The following is a 12625-nucleotide window of genomic DNA, read 5'->3' on the forward strand; positions in this document are numbered from 1 at the left end:
GTTTTGCTTGTGAGTGTATGTTGGCGCATGCTCTGTGAATCATCCAGAGGGTTGTCGGCTGTTTCTGAAAAGTGTGGGAAAATTGAGGGTGACTGAAGATTCAGGGAATAGCTCTTATAGTACATTGATACGGGGGGCATATATGATGGATCCGCTTACTAATAACGCTGGTGTTGCCTGGATAACTTTCTTTTCCTCTTTATTCACACTCGCCTTTTCTAATTTTTAGTCTAAGAAGGTCACGTATATTTTGTCTATACATCAACTGTTTATGAGGACGATAATCTCGAAAATCGAAGGCATTTACCTCCAAATTATTTGATTGTGAATTCTTCTTTTTCATTCTGTGATTACGTCTCTCAGTTGCTGCAGCCTACTATTTCTTGCTATCCGTTACTCGTTCCGCTCTCCGCTCGGTTTTTCAGGTGTTTTAAGTCACTACTATATCTACATTAATGAAGTATCGTCACTCCTCATCGGTTTCCATAGATGTAGGAAAGCATTACTTTTGTTGGAATCAATTTTGAAAGCAGAATACGCCACCTCCAGTCTCTTTACCTCGTTTCTTCTTATTTATTTATTTACATTTTTTTCGGGCTCAAGGACACTTGAATCTTTGTTACTATGCGAGGCGTCATGATCTTCAGTGCACTAACCAACTTTAGAGGCTTCATTACAAAGAGATGACACACTTAGGTTCAAAAATCTACATCCAAATTATGCGAGCTTGAATTGGCTTCTAACAACACTCAAGCTCATGCAACTACGGAACACTTGGGATGAAGTCATAATATACGAATGTCAAAAGGCTATCTATGACTCACAGAGCTCAAGAACACAATCAAGGCACATTATTATTTGCGCCCCTTAACAACAGAAAAGAAGAAAAACAAATTAGCAATTAATCTAATCTAATCTAATAGAAGCAATATGACACCGGCGATCACATCAACCCTGGACTGCTATTTCTTCGGTGTCACGGATAATTCTCCGGGAAGGGAATACAACAGCAGAAATGGGAAACTCTTCCAATCCACCACATTCATCAATTATGAAACGAAGGCCTTCCATGTGAAGCTTCCCATGATGTCCGCTTATCACCATCGTTGGCTTCCCTGATAGCTCCTGCAAAATATTTACAAACTTCAAAGAGCACCTTAGCTTTCTAAATATACTTTAGTATGGATGGTGCCTGAGGCTGAGATGGACCGCTCTGACCCAGGAACGCACAGTCAGGGTCAATCCAGAGCAAAGATACAAAACCGGGATCCGAGTGCAAAGATATTGCAGTAGCTAACCCACCCATGCATCTGTTTCTTTGGAAACATATGCTGAATCTGAAGTACATAAATTGAAAGAGAAATGGTGCCATATATTCTCTATTCTTCCTCAAATCAACGAGTTTTAATGATCAGCAATTAGGTTGTAATTAGTACTTTGCAAGAGAAACTTCAATGATGTTTTGGTTTCTTATGAATAGTAAAGGTATATAAATAATCATCAATTGAATGAAGGTATACAGAAATCCAAACAAATGCTGTAACTAAGGAACTACTGCGCTAGAGTGTATTTACTTCTCCATCCAGTTGACTGCTTTTAATAATCACTACAAAATGCATTTCAATTCTAGTAGCTATGGACATGTGCTCTCAATGTGAAATCATAAAGGATTACAAATAAATGGTGGCACCGGACGAAAGATGAGCGCGACAGGGAGAGGGAGTGGGAGTGGATCTGGGAGAGGGAGAGTAGGGAGCCGAGGAACAGGGAGAGGGAGTGGGAGTAAGGGGATCTCATCTTTACTACCATCCCAACTGGTTGTTGACGACGCTGTCAGAGTTCATGACTCGACAGGGAAGAGCAAGGCATCTCCCACCCTGATTTATCGTTGCGCCACCTCCAAGGACGACTCGCGTTTGAAGAGGGTGGTAAAAAGGGTGGCTTGGGCAGACGAAGTTGGTGGATCATTACTGTCGTTCAGCGAGGTTCATGACGAGATTGAGGGAAGGGCTCGAGACGAAGAGAGAGGTTTTATTACCGTTTCGCCGCGAGGGAAGAAGAGCGTATCTATCCAGAGATTTGACACGAAGGGTAGCGGCAGGGGGGAGGGTGAGGGGAGTAACTCTGCATTTACAGTGGCTTGCCCTTATAAGGAGGCTTTGTTGAGGGGCCTCAGCACTCATCATACTAAGGTTCCACCCCTCACTCGGCCATACAGAGTCTCTCGAAGCTCTAAGGGGACCAAGCTGAGAAGCAGCCCAAGGTGTTTCAGGTGCTTGGCTTCAGATCACCAGATTGCGGAGTGTCGAGATCCGGTTAGGTGCTTACGGTGTCGTAGGTCCGGCCACCGAGTTATCGACTGCAAGAAGTCTGATCTGCGGGAGAGAGCCAATATGAATAGGGCTTTTCGGCAACGCGAGCGAGCCCCGAAGGTTTACGTACCTTACACAGAGGAGTATTTGAGAAGGAAGGAGTTACGCCGGAATGCGGTGCTGGCGGACGTCATCCCGCCAGCTAATTTGGGACCAGATCCCATACGTACCATCGCAAGTGCGATGGCCCGACGTTTTGGAGGCTACAGGCAGGATTTTGCGGTTGCTCGATACCGCGATCGGGATTACGCTATCTTCCTCCCGGAATGGGTTTCCGCGGAGGTACTTGCCCGGCGGGAGGTCCTCACACTCGATGGCTTCTGGATCAGATGTTATCAGTGGGGACATTACCGTAATGCGAGACCACATAGAGCCAGCTTCAGGGCTTGGATACGACTTATCAATTTACCGTTCGAATGCTGGACGGTCGCTCGTGTCGCCGCACTGGTGGGAGGGTTCGGACGGTTTGTCAAGGCCGACGAGACCACCAAAGCGATGACTGATCTCCGCGCTTTCAGGTGCCAGATCTCTCTCGACTCGCTTCGAGAAATTCCGCAGAACCTATCTATCGTGCTGGGGGAGGAGATCTTCTCTGTGATGTTACACCTGGAGAGTTGGGAGCGGGAGGCGGACGGCAACGGAGGCGAGCCACCGGCACCGCCTAGAGATGGACCAGACAACGGGATTCAAGATCAGGACGCAAGACGGGGTGGCGTCCAGGGCAACGATGGTCAAGCAGGGACCGACGAGGAGATGGGAGAAGGGACCGGGGAACTCGATCACGCCGGATCTGCGAGTCCGGTGAATCGGGATCTGAGGGCCTTGTCGCTACCGCCAGCATCGGAGGGAACGGCAAATCGACCGGCGAACGGAAGGGGCTGGAGCACGGCGACAGGTAGGAGGAGAGCGGGCCGATTGGAGCAACGGTCGGACTCGGGTTACGATGAAGCTACCCCGAAATCCGAGGTTTGCTCTGGCAAGGTTGCGGGCGTGTCGTTGGCGCAGACGGCGCAACGCCATCTTGTCCCCAGTTCAAAAGCCCCCTGTCCTTCGCAATCGCCAATTGATCCGCCTCGAGACCAACGCCGCTCGCCCAAGGTGCCCAAGGTGTCATCGAGGGTGGTGACTTGTGGGGCATTTATTGGGCTTGGTCAAACCTCGGGAGTTGACAAATCCGTTCTGCCTTGCTTTAAAAAAGCACGGCTTTTTTCTATGAAACGTTGTGGGTATCACCTGCTATTAATTGAGCATGGGGGTGCACCTGTAGCTCTTTTTGGACCGCCGATGAGGGCCCAGTTACCGTACCTCAACTGGACCACCCTTATTGGCTTGGGTGAGGGACTTTTCAACCCCATGGCTAATAGGATCCCGCCTCTGATTACTGCTGGGTCGATGCTGCGAGACGGGGAGCTTCGTATTGGTAGCCTGTTAGGCGAACAGTTGTGCTCTTTCACGATAAGTCTCGAAGTCAAGGCTGTGATACAGGTTGCAAGGGATGGGGTTTGCTATAGAAATACAGAGTATGATGTGGGTGCCCAGACGCCTGTTAGGGATGATGTAACCCCCTGCTACGGCGACAGTTGCAGCCAGGACTCGATCGGAGACGCGGCGGCGGGCGATTACGTCAATGTTGTTAGAGCGATACAGGGGATCGGCGACGGATTGCGAGCCAGTGCACGTCTAGCAAGCGGGGAGAAGACTACCATCCTCTCCAAAGCAATCTCCAGGAAGGCCAGATTGCGGGGCGGCGGATCCGACTTAGTGGCAGAGCCAGAGCCTACTTTGCGGAAGATCATTCGGAAAAGCCGCCGGTGCGGAGTGATCCTGGATGGTGTCGAGGCTACTCAGTTCGCCGAGTTTGTGAAAGAACATGTTTAAGTAGGTCGTGCGGTGTAGGTACTGATCACCTTTTGGGGCTTCCTTGGGGGGGTGGTTTATGTTATTTACTATGTTTAGGGTCTTATGTTGGAATGTTAGAGGGCTTAATGACCCATCTAAACGTTTTGCGGTTAAGGATGTAATTTCTAAGGTTCGTAATGTTATAGTGTGTCTTCAAGAATCAAAAGTTAGTCTAGTTTCGGGGTCCTTCCTTCGTAGCTTCGCCGGGTCTTTTCTGGACAAATGCGTTTTTGTCGAAGCCACCGGAGCTTCTGGGGGTTTGATCACTTGCTGGAGCTCCCGCATTTTCTCCTGTCATGAAGTTATTGTTCGTCGTTACTCCATTACGATTCAGGTAACCATGCTTAGCAACGGTACTAGACTCTTTGTGACAAATGTTTATGGACCGGCCACTTGGGACGGAAAGGAGGACTTCTACTTGGAGCTGCTGCAACTGAAAGGGTGCTGTCAAGGGAAGTGGATATTATGTGGAGATTTTAATAGCACGAGGAGCCAGGAAGAGCGGCGTGGAAAGAATTGGAGTTCGCGAGCAACAGAGTTATTTAACAAGCTTATTATGGACATGGAACTTCTTGATCTTCCCATGTCTAACCAATCTTTTACTTGGTCCAATATGCAGCGGGAGCCTTCGCTTGCTAAATTGGATCGTTTCCTAGTCTCGACGGAATGGGACCAGGCTTTTCCCCTTTCGAAGGTCACCGGTCTTCCCAGAGTGACTTCGGACCACTGTCCCATCCTTCTCTCAATCGAGAAAGCCACCCCCAGAGTGAAGAAGACTTTTAGGTTCGAAGCCGCTTGGCTACTCCATGATGATTTTGTTGCCAAACTGCCTGGTTGGTGGCGAGAGGGGCCAGTGAAACAAACAGCTGTACTAACTTTCACAGCGAGATTGAGGCACTGTAGAACGAGGATCAAAGAGTGGTGCAATAACGAGTTTTATAGTATTAAGGGACATAAATCTAAGCAAGGTGTTCCCTCCGTATATACGTGAGGGAGCACCTCACTGTGTTATGAAAATTGAGTACCTTCGTGACGTGAAATCGGGAATTATTTACTTGGGTAGTACAAGAAGAAAAAAAAAGGAGAATAATATAAAAATCTTTTTACGAAATACGTATTAAATAATATTCCATATGTAGAATATGAGGTACTAGGTTTTAAAAATTAAAAAAATCATAATTTTTTTATTTATTCACTCATTTAGACCTAGAACAAATCTCAGATTCCACATATTAAATATGTAGATTAATTTTATCTACATGACCATATTAAATGGTAAATACACAGTTTCCTGCGAAGGTATATTTCAAGTAACTATCCTAAGTGCCGTCACAGCACCACCATTCCTTGAGAATGTGTGAGTGCGGAAAGTGTACGAAGCGGACAGGCATGCTGGCTAAAACAGCAAAAAACTTAGTAGTAGGGGAGAGAGGAAGTCTTGTGGATTTTCTCTTTATCTTCTTATAAAATTAAAAAATGTTATAATAGAGACATATACAATAGGAACATTATTACATATTATTTATTTTATTGAAGATTAATCGAGCATGTGCGTTGTACGCCGTAAATAAACGGTTGCATAAATCGTTATATACTTCTCATTAAAGCACTTTTTTAATATTATAATAAGTTTATTAGACTGTTGGCTCACTGCTTAAAGCGACAATCGTTCACACCTCGGTAACCCCTCACAAAGATCCTGTAGCAGTTCAACATCTTAAACAGAAACAAGTGATCGAACCAAAAAAATTCATTAAAGAGATAAACTCTGTTGATAATTTAGAAACTGAAAATTTAGAGTCCTAAAAAGTAATAACGGTTCTAAGTTAACTATTAGCGGTAACATAAAAGTTTATAGACAGAAAAAATTCTACCGTAAATAAATTCGTGAGGTTGTTGCGCCTTATTTAGGATATGCTCTTTAATTCGTAAATTTTAAAAAAATTTTTTATCTTAATTGTTAGGTCGTTCCTTGATCTCTCAAAAAAAAAAAAACAAAAACAAAAAAAAAAAAACTTCTAGGTTAAATCTCGAGTTTTTTTAGCGGGGAACCCCTTGCGGTGCATATTGGGCCGGGTTAATTAGTCGAGTAATTTGTCAAGGCACCACGAAGAAGCCCAGCATTATTTAATCCTTCAAACAATGGTTATTTCCAGTTACGCCTAGTGCAACTGAATTAGACGGGTGGGACAGGAGTGCACAACGCAGTGCACGAAAGGGACTCAGGCGGCTTGGAAGGTAAGTATCGCAGCTCGGTGCGAAAAGGAAAATTATGAAAAAAAAAAAGAAGATAAGAATTTTTCTTTTTGAAGTTTATATGGAGATCACCAAAGTGAAAAAAAATGAAATTATGGGACACTAAATTTCACATAGTTCAATCATGGGATATTAAAACATAAAAAAGTGAAAACATGGGATATCAAATTTCATATAATTCAATCATGGGACACCAAAACATAAAAAAGTAAAATCATGGGATATCAAATTTCACATAGTTCAATCATAGGACACCAAAGTGCGAAAGAGTGAAATCATGAGACACCAAATTTTTAGTGTACCATTATTGAACTATGTTTTTATTTTGGTGTACTATGATTGAACTATGTTTTTATTTTGGTATTTCATAATTGAACTATGTGAAATTTGGTGTCCTATGATTTTACTCTTTCATGCTTTGGTGTCCTAAGATTAAACTATGTGAAATTTAGTATTACATGATTTTATTTTTTTCATGCTTTGGTGTACTTCACAAAAAACTTCAAAAGGGAAGAATTTTTTGAGACCTGGTACATTTATCAAAGAGGTTGGTTATCTCTAGTAGTTGTTCCAGCAAATGCATTTGGGGTAGGTGTGTGTACCAGGTTCGATATTATCGAAGCGTTCTACAAGCCGTGAGAAAAGGCTTACGGTTGTTTTTACTTTTATTTTTATTTTTTTAACACTTTGTATACATCTGCTAAAAACTAAGAAGCTAGCCGAGCCGAGCCGAGCCGAGCCGAGCCGACCTCGGACCTCCTCATCTTTTACCGCTACTTTTAACTCGATGCATCCGCGGTCGCTAAAGTGCACTTTCTTATCCATCCTCGCACTCGGTTGTAGGCGCTGGTGAGAGCACTAAGGATCTTAATAATATGGCGTGTTTTTTTTATTTGTTTATTTTTTTTGTTTTTTCTTTTATCGCGTGTTCAATTTTTTTATCTTGACTTTTTTCCCTTTCCATTAATTTGTCCGGTAAAAGCAGTGGGAACTACCTTTTGGTTTTTAGATACTAGTAAACAAATCTATATTATTATTTATGTCATATCAACTTTTATTTACGTCAATTTTTAAATTGTCAATATTGATATATATAGGAAAAATCAATCTACATCATTGATATTTATTAAATAGACCAACGTACGTCAACTCTTTAAAATTTTTGAATAATAAAATATATATACTACCATTCTAATGATGGTTATATTTTTTTTTTAATAAATTTTTTATTAATTCTTCTATTCAAATTTCAACAAAAGAGATTGATAACGTCAACCTTAACGCCGATTAAACTCGCATCAAAATTGACAACGTTACTCCGGAGAAGAATGTCAAAAATAATGTTATCAACCTCAATTTATATATTTTGTTTATGATTTAAACATAAAGATACGCTAATGTTAACGTAACGTCGACATTAGTGTACGTTGGTTTGCCAGGATTTTTTTACGTGGCTAATATAATAACTGCACTGTAGAGATTGGTTATTTTAATATAGGAATCTAAGTGGGCATGATAATATTAATTATTTTATTATAAAAATAATATAAAAAAAAAGTTCTTCTTTTTATACTAACTAAATAATAGCCATTGTATCACATTCACATTATGTCATTTAAAAAAAGTAACCTGCCCCGCGAACTGCACCTCTCTTCTAATTCATCGACTCATGGCACACAAAATGTTAGCCTTGGTTTACTAATTAATGATCTGTTATCCTATCACTGTAAGGGTTCTAAAGAGCTCACCCTGGGTGGTAAACCGGACACGGATCCATCTTTTTTAATTAGATCTCACACTACATCGTAAGTGTTGATTAATCTAATATATATAAAATTTAAATGTCTAAAGTAGTATTAGTAATATTTTTATAGAATAATATAAAAAAAAGTTTTTATTTTTATATTAACTGTTAAATAATTACTACACCACATTCACCCTGTGTTATTTGAAAAACTTGATATATTTCCGTGTTGTTGGAACCACAATTGCCTGCCTCTACGCTCGCGCGACGTCATTGCAGAGGCTATGTAGGTGTATATATATTTTTTTTTATATATGCATCATGTTTTAGTTACGTATAAAAAAGATAGATTTTTTTTATTTAAAATATTATAAAATAATTAAATCCTTCTTTTATGATTGAGAATCTGCTTTCTCATAATTTTATTAAACATGGATTAAAAATTATTTACATGTTCCACGGAGGGAAACGTGGGTGCGCTTGTTTATCTTACTAGCTAGAAATTTCCCCAGGATATTTATCTTACACGGACGTGATTTACATTTTTATTTTTTATTTTTAAAGTCTCATTAATAGATTTGTTGTAACACATATAATAATAATATAAATAAAGTAACGAGGCGTATGCGTAAATTCCTGTGAATCCATGTTAACTAATATTAATTACCACACCCCCACACCCACGTTCGAGCCCCTTGTCTCCCTTGGCTAGTGCACGCGACTTTCTATGTTGTTACATGCATCCTCGAGAGCGAAAGTGATCAGTGGTGACGCTCTCACGCTCACGGGTTAAGGGTTGCGCTTTCTGTTAGGGAGCTGACTAGCTTGTCTTATATAGCTAGCCGTCGCTTGCTCGTTCGTTCGTTCGTTCGTTCGTTCTTTCTTTCTTAAGGACCGATTAACAAAGACGCGGTTAGTTTAAGCACTCGGCGTCGTCTTTGGTGGTCTTTTGGATCCTCGTCTTTATGACCCTGGACAAGTACAGGTCAACGTCATTAATTACTTGAGATACGCGGGAAATTCCTGCCACAATAGTTACTGGTGTTAAGGTTAGACCCGGTGACCCGGGGTAGACAGTTAGTTTATATAATTAAAAACAAAGAATTAAACTCTTTGAGTTTTCTCGCTTACCCTGACGTTTGCCTGGTGGAAGACAGGATAAAGAACCAACGAGGCTCGTATAAGTCCTATATATAGAAAAATATATAGGACACAAAATAAAAATAAATAGCGAAGAATTAAAGTTTTAGCCCCCTCTGGCCTTATATATTTAGAAACTGTTTAATTCCAACTAATTTCGTCCGTTTCCAAGGGAGGAGAAGGCGAGGTAAAAGAATCGTCCTAACTCTGCTTTAGCCTTGTATAATAATATAAAAATAAAAACCGGGAGTGAATTAATGGTAGGGTAGGGCTCGTTTAATCCCGTTCTCGAGATGGTTGGGTGCAGGTAAACGTAGGAATGTCCGCTATTTTCTTATAAAATCCGGAAAAGTATATTCCTAACCCTCATTTATCCCTGAATTTAATACTTTTTTCTCTTTGTTTGAATCCTAGCTTGATTAGTATTGATATCCACTTCAAAACTACGCTTGATTTTTATTATAAATTAATAACTAGTACGGGCCCTGGCGTGACAAAAAAACTCTCTTCCCATCGTACGATGGGCGAAGTAAGTCATTCTTTCACTTAATTCGATGTACCCACTCCGTCGTTCCGGAGCCGCTCTTTACCTAGCTAGCCTTTTTTTTTTTTTTTTTTTTTTTTTTTTTTTTTTTTTTTTTTTTCAGTCAGTCCCCGTTCTCAGAAGGTGACAAGGTAGTCAACAAACTAGAACATATGTGGATGACAACCCAGTCAGACCCCACTGAACTTCTAGCAAGATAAGGCTTCTAGGGTCCATTGGGTGGTCGGTCGATATTCAGGATTCTCAGCCAGACAATTTCTGCCTTCCTAAGATAAAAAAAGACGGGTAGATAGGGTTTAGCGGGCGTGTAGCAGTGGGTTCAGAGGGTCAACATTCAACAGTAACCACAAACGGTATTCCATAGAGCACTACTGTGTGACGCTCTTGTCCACCAGTTGACAAAGGAGAAGGTCTGGCGTGTCGTACGTAAAGCATAATGGCTAGGTTGGAGAGAAATGGTTTAATAGCCGACATTCGCCAGAGAAGGAATCCTGTTAGGTTGTTTTATGGAAGTGAAAATCCCCGTCTGCATTCCTGGTCTAGAATGGGTTTGCCCGCAGGGCACACGGAGGCAGTACGTCTCAACTCATACAACTGAAGTGTCATTTATATGGCAACCACGAGGTTGCGGTGACATGGGATAGGACAAGAACCGAACATACTTGTAACCTTTAGGACAGGAACTCCCAACATTAGTACCCTAAGCGTGACCCCAATCGTCTTTACAGGAGTCAGTCTTAGTTTAGGGTCGTGGTCGGCAAAAGTGGGTCCGTAAGTAATTAAGACTCCAAAAATGCTCTCCTTTCCAACTTATAGAGGCCCTTGCGACGTGCATCGCAACAAAGGGGTGTGGTGGCCAGGAGGGTCTTCAGTTGTCACGAGGGCAATGGGTCGAATATCCGATGAGGGGTAAACATCTAAGGGAATTCTGATTCCTGTAGGAAGGTGGTCCTCCTTCTGCCAGATTTTCTAGCAGGGAGAAAGTCGCCAAAAGAAGAAGCTATTTTGTACAGCGCTTATTCAAACAAGGTAACATCGACACCACGTAAGACTTTAAAGGTGGTGGTGAATTGTTCATCCCGAGCCAAGTAGCATGACTATAGGTTTTACGGGTCAGGTGGGAGGAAGAATAGGGATGTCTGTGTGACGGTTCTTTGATCCGTAGAATAAGGAACCCATAAGTCAGGAGGCCAGGTCTTCTTCAGAGAGGCATCGCGGAGTTATGAGAATTAATGGGTAAATCCTCGGTACTTCTGGCTCTCTATCATCTCTCCTTGCAACCTATCATGACGTAAATGTTCCTATTCAGACGGGGGAGAGCTCTCGTTGAAGGGGGCGGTGGGCAGTTAAAATGAAACCTAAAATGCTTATTAGGGAGAAGTCAGGAGGAATCTGCCCCCAGACTAGCTGTCTCCGTTTGGGTCTATGAACCATCCATTCCTTGGCTGAAATGTAGGTTCGTTTACACGCTAGGTTGATCGAGATGGGAGACAGACAGGTCACATTATTTAAAGACTAAAGAGAAATAACTAAGCGTTAGGGCTACGGGTAAGCTTCTCAACGGTATACTTGAACTACAAAGACTCTGTAGAAAAGAACCGAAATGTCTTCTGTTTTCACAGCAGCCGTTTAACCTACTCCCATCAAAACCTACAGAGACGCCCTGGTTACGGTCAATATTCTAATAACAGGTTGCGGAGTAACCATTCAGACCGTTCTGTAAGGCGGTGATCATTCTTTTCTTTTCCCCTCTCACCTAGGGGAACGGCATGTGGGGAGAAGCAGAATTAGGTTAACCACTGCAGCAGCAACTAGTCCTGTCGCTGGAATCGCAACGTTTGTGTTTCAAATTAGGTCAACGTGGTAAAAAGCAGCTTTGGGGTGGTCACATTTGTCGCTTTCTCTTTTCCGGTTATTTAAAACAGCATGCGGAAAAGTTTCAGATGGAAATACGGTTGAGGGAGACGGGGACGGGATGATGGGGTTCGATTCTCGAGGGATTGGCAGTGTTTACGTAGCCATTACAAAGAGGGGAAGTCTTTCCGGCTAACTCATCCCCTATGTTCTAGCGAGTAGTGCTCGAGGTTCGCCAATCGATCTTGGAATCTATACTAGAAAACCTAGGGCAAATCATTTGAATACCCAGACTTTAGCGAGTGTGCAAACCGTGAAAGGAAGAATCCCTAATCCGTCTATTTCCGCATCAGTTACCCCGGCCATCTGTCGAAGAGGAGTTTGTAAAGCTCCTTATACAAGTTGTCCAGTGGAACCTAACGCAGGGTCTTTCAAACTATCTTTGAGTCACCCTTTGGCAGACCCGGGCCGCGGGATAGAAAGGGGTTAATCTTGTGCCGAACGAACTAGAGTAGCCATGATTTACCGGGACTTTCTTCTCTATCCCACAGTCTCAAATACGCAGACCTAGACTTTTCCAACGAGGTCAGGGGTTTGCTTCAACCTCGGCTTAAAAGGCCGCACTTTTCGAGGGCCTTGAAGAGCTTATTCTCCACGAAGAACAGGGGAAGTCTCGCCATGTGACAAAGCAGGAGAAGGTCACACAGTTAGGACAAGCAAGAGGAGGACGGCAAGCGATAACGCACTTTCTTAAATCATAACGATAGAGGAAGAAATTCGGTCACAACAAATCGAGAGCAGGAGGTGTCGCGAAGA

Source organism: Ananas comosus, linkage group 17 (genome assembly GCF_001540865.1).
Source record: "Ananas comosus cultivar F153 linkage group 17, ASM154086v1, whole genome shotgun sequence".
In the NCBI taxonomy this organism is placed as follows: Eukaryota; Viridiplantae; Streptophyta; class Magnoliopsida; order Poales; family Bromeliaceae; genus Ananas; species Ananas comosus.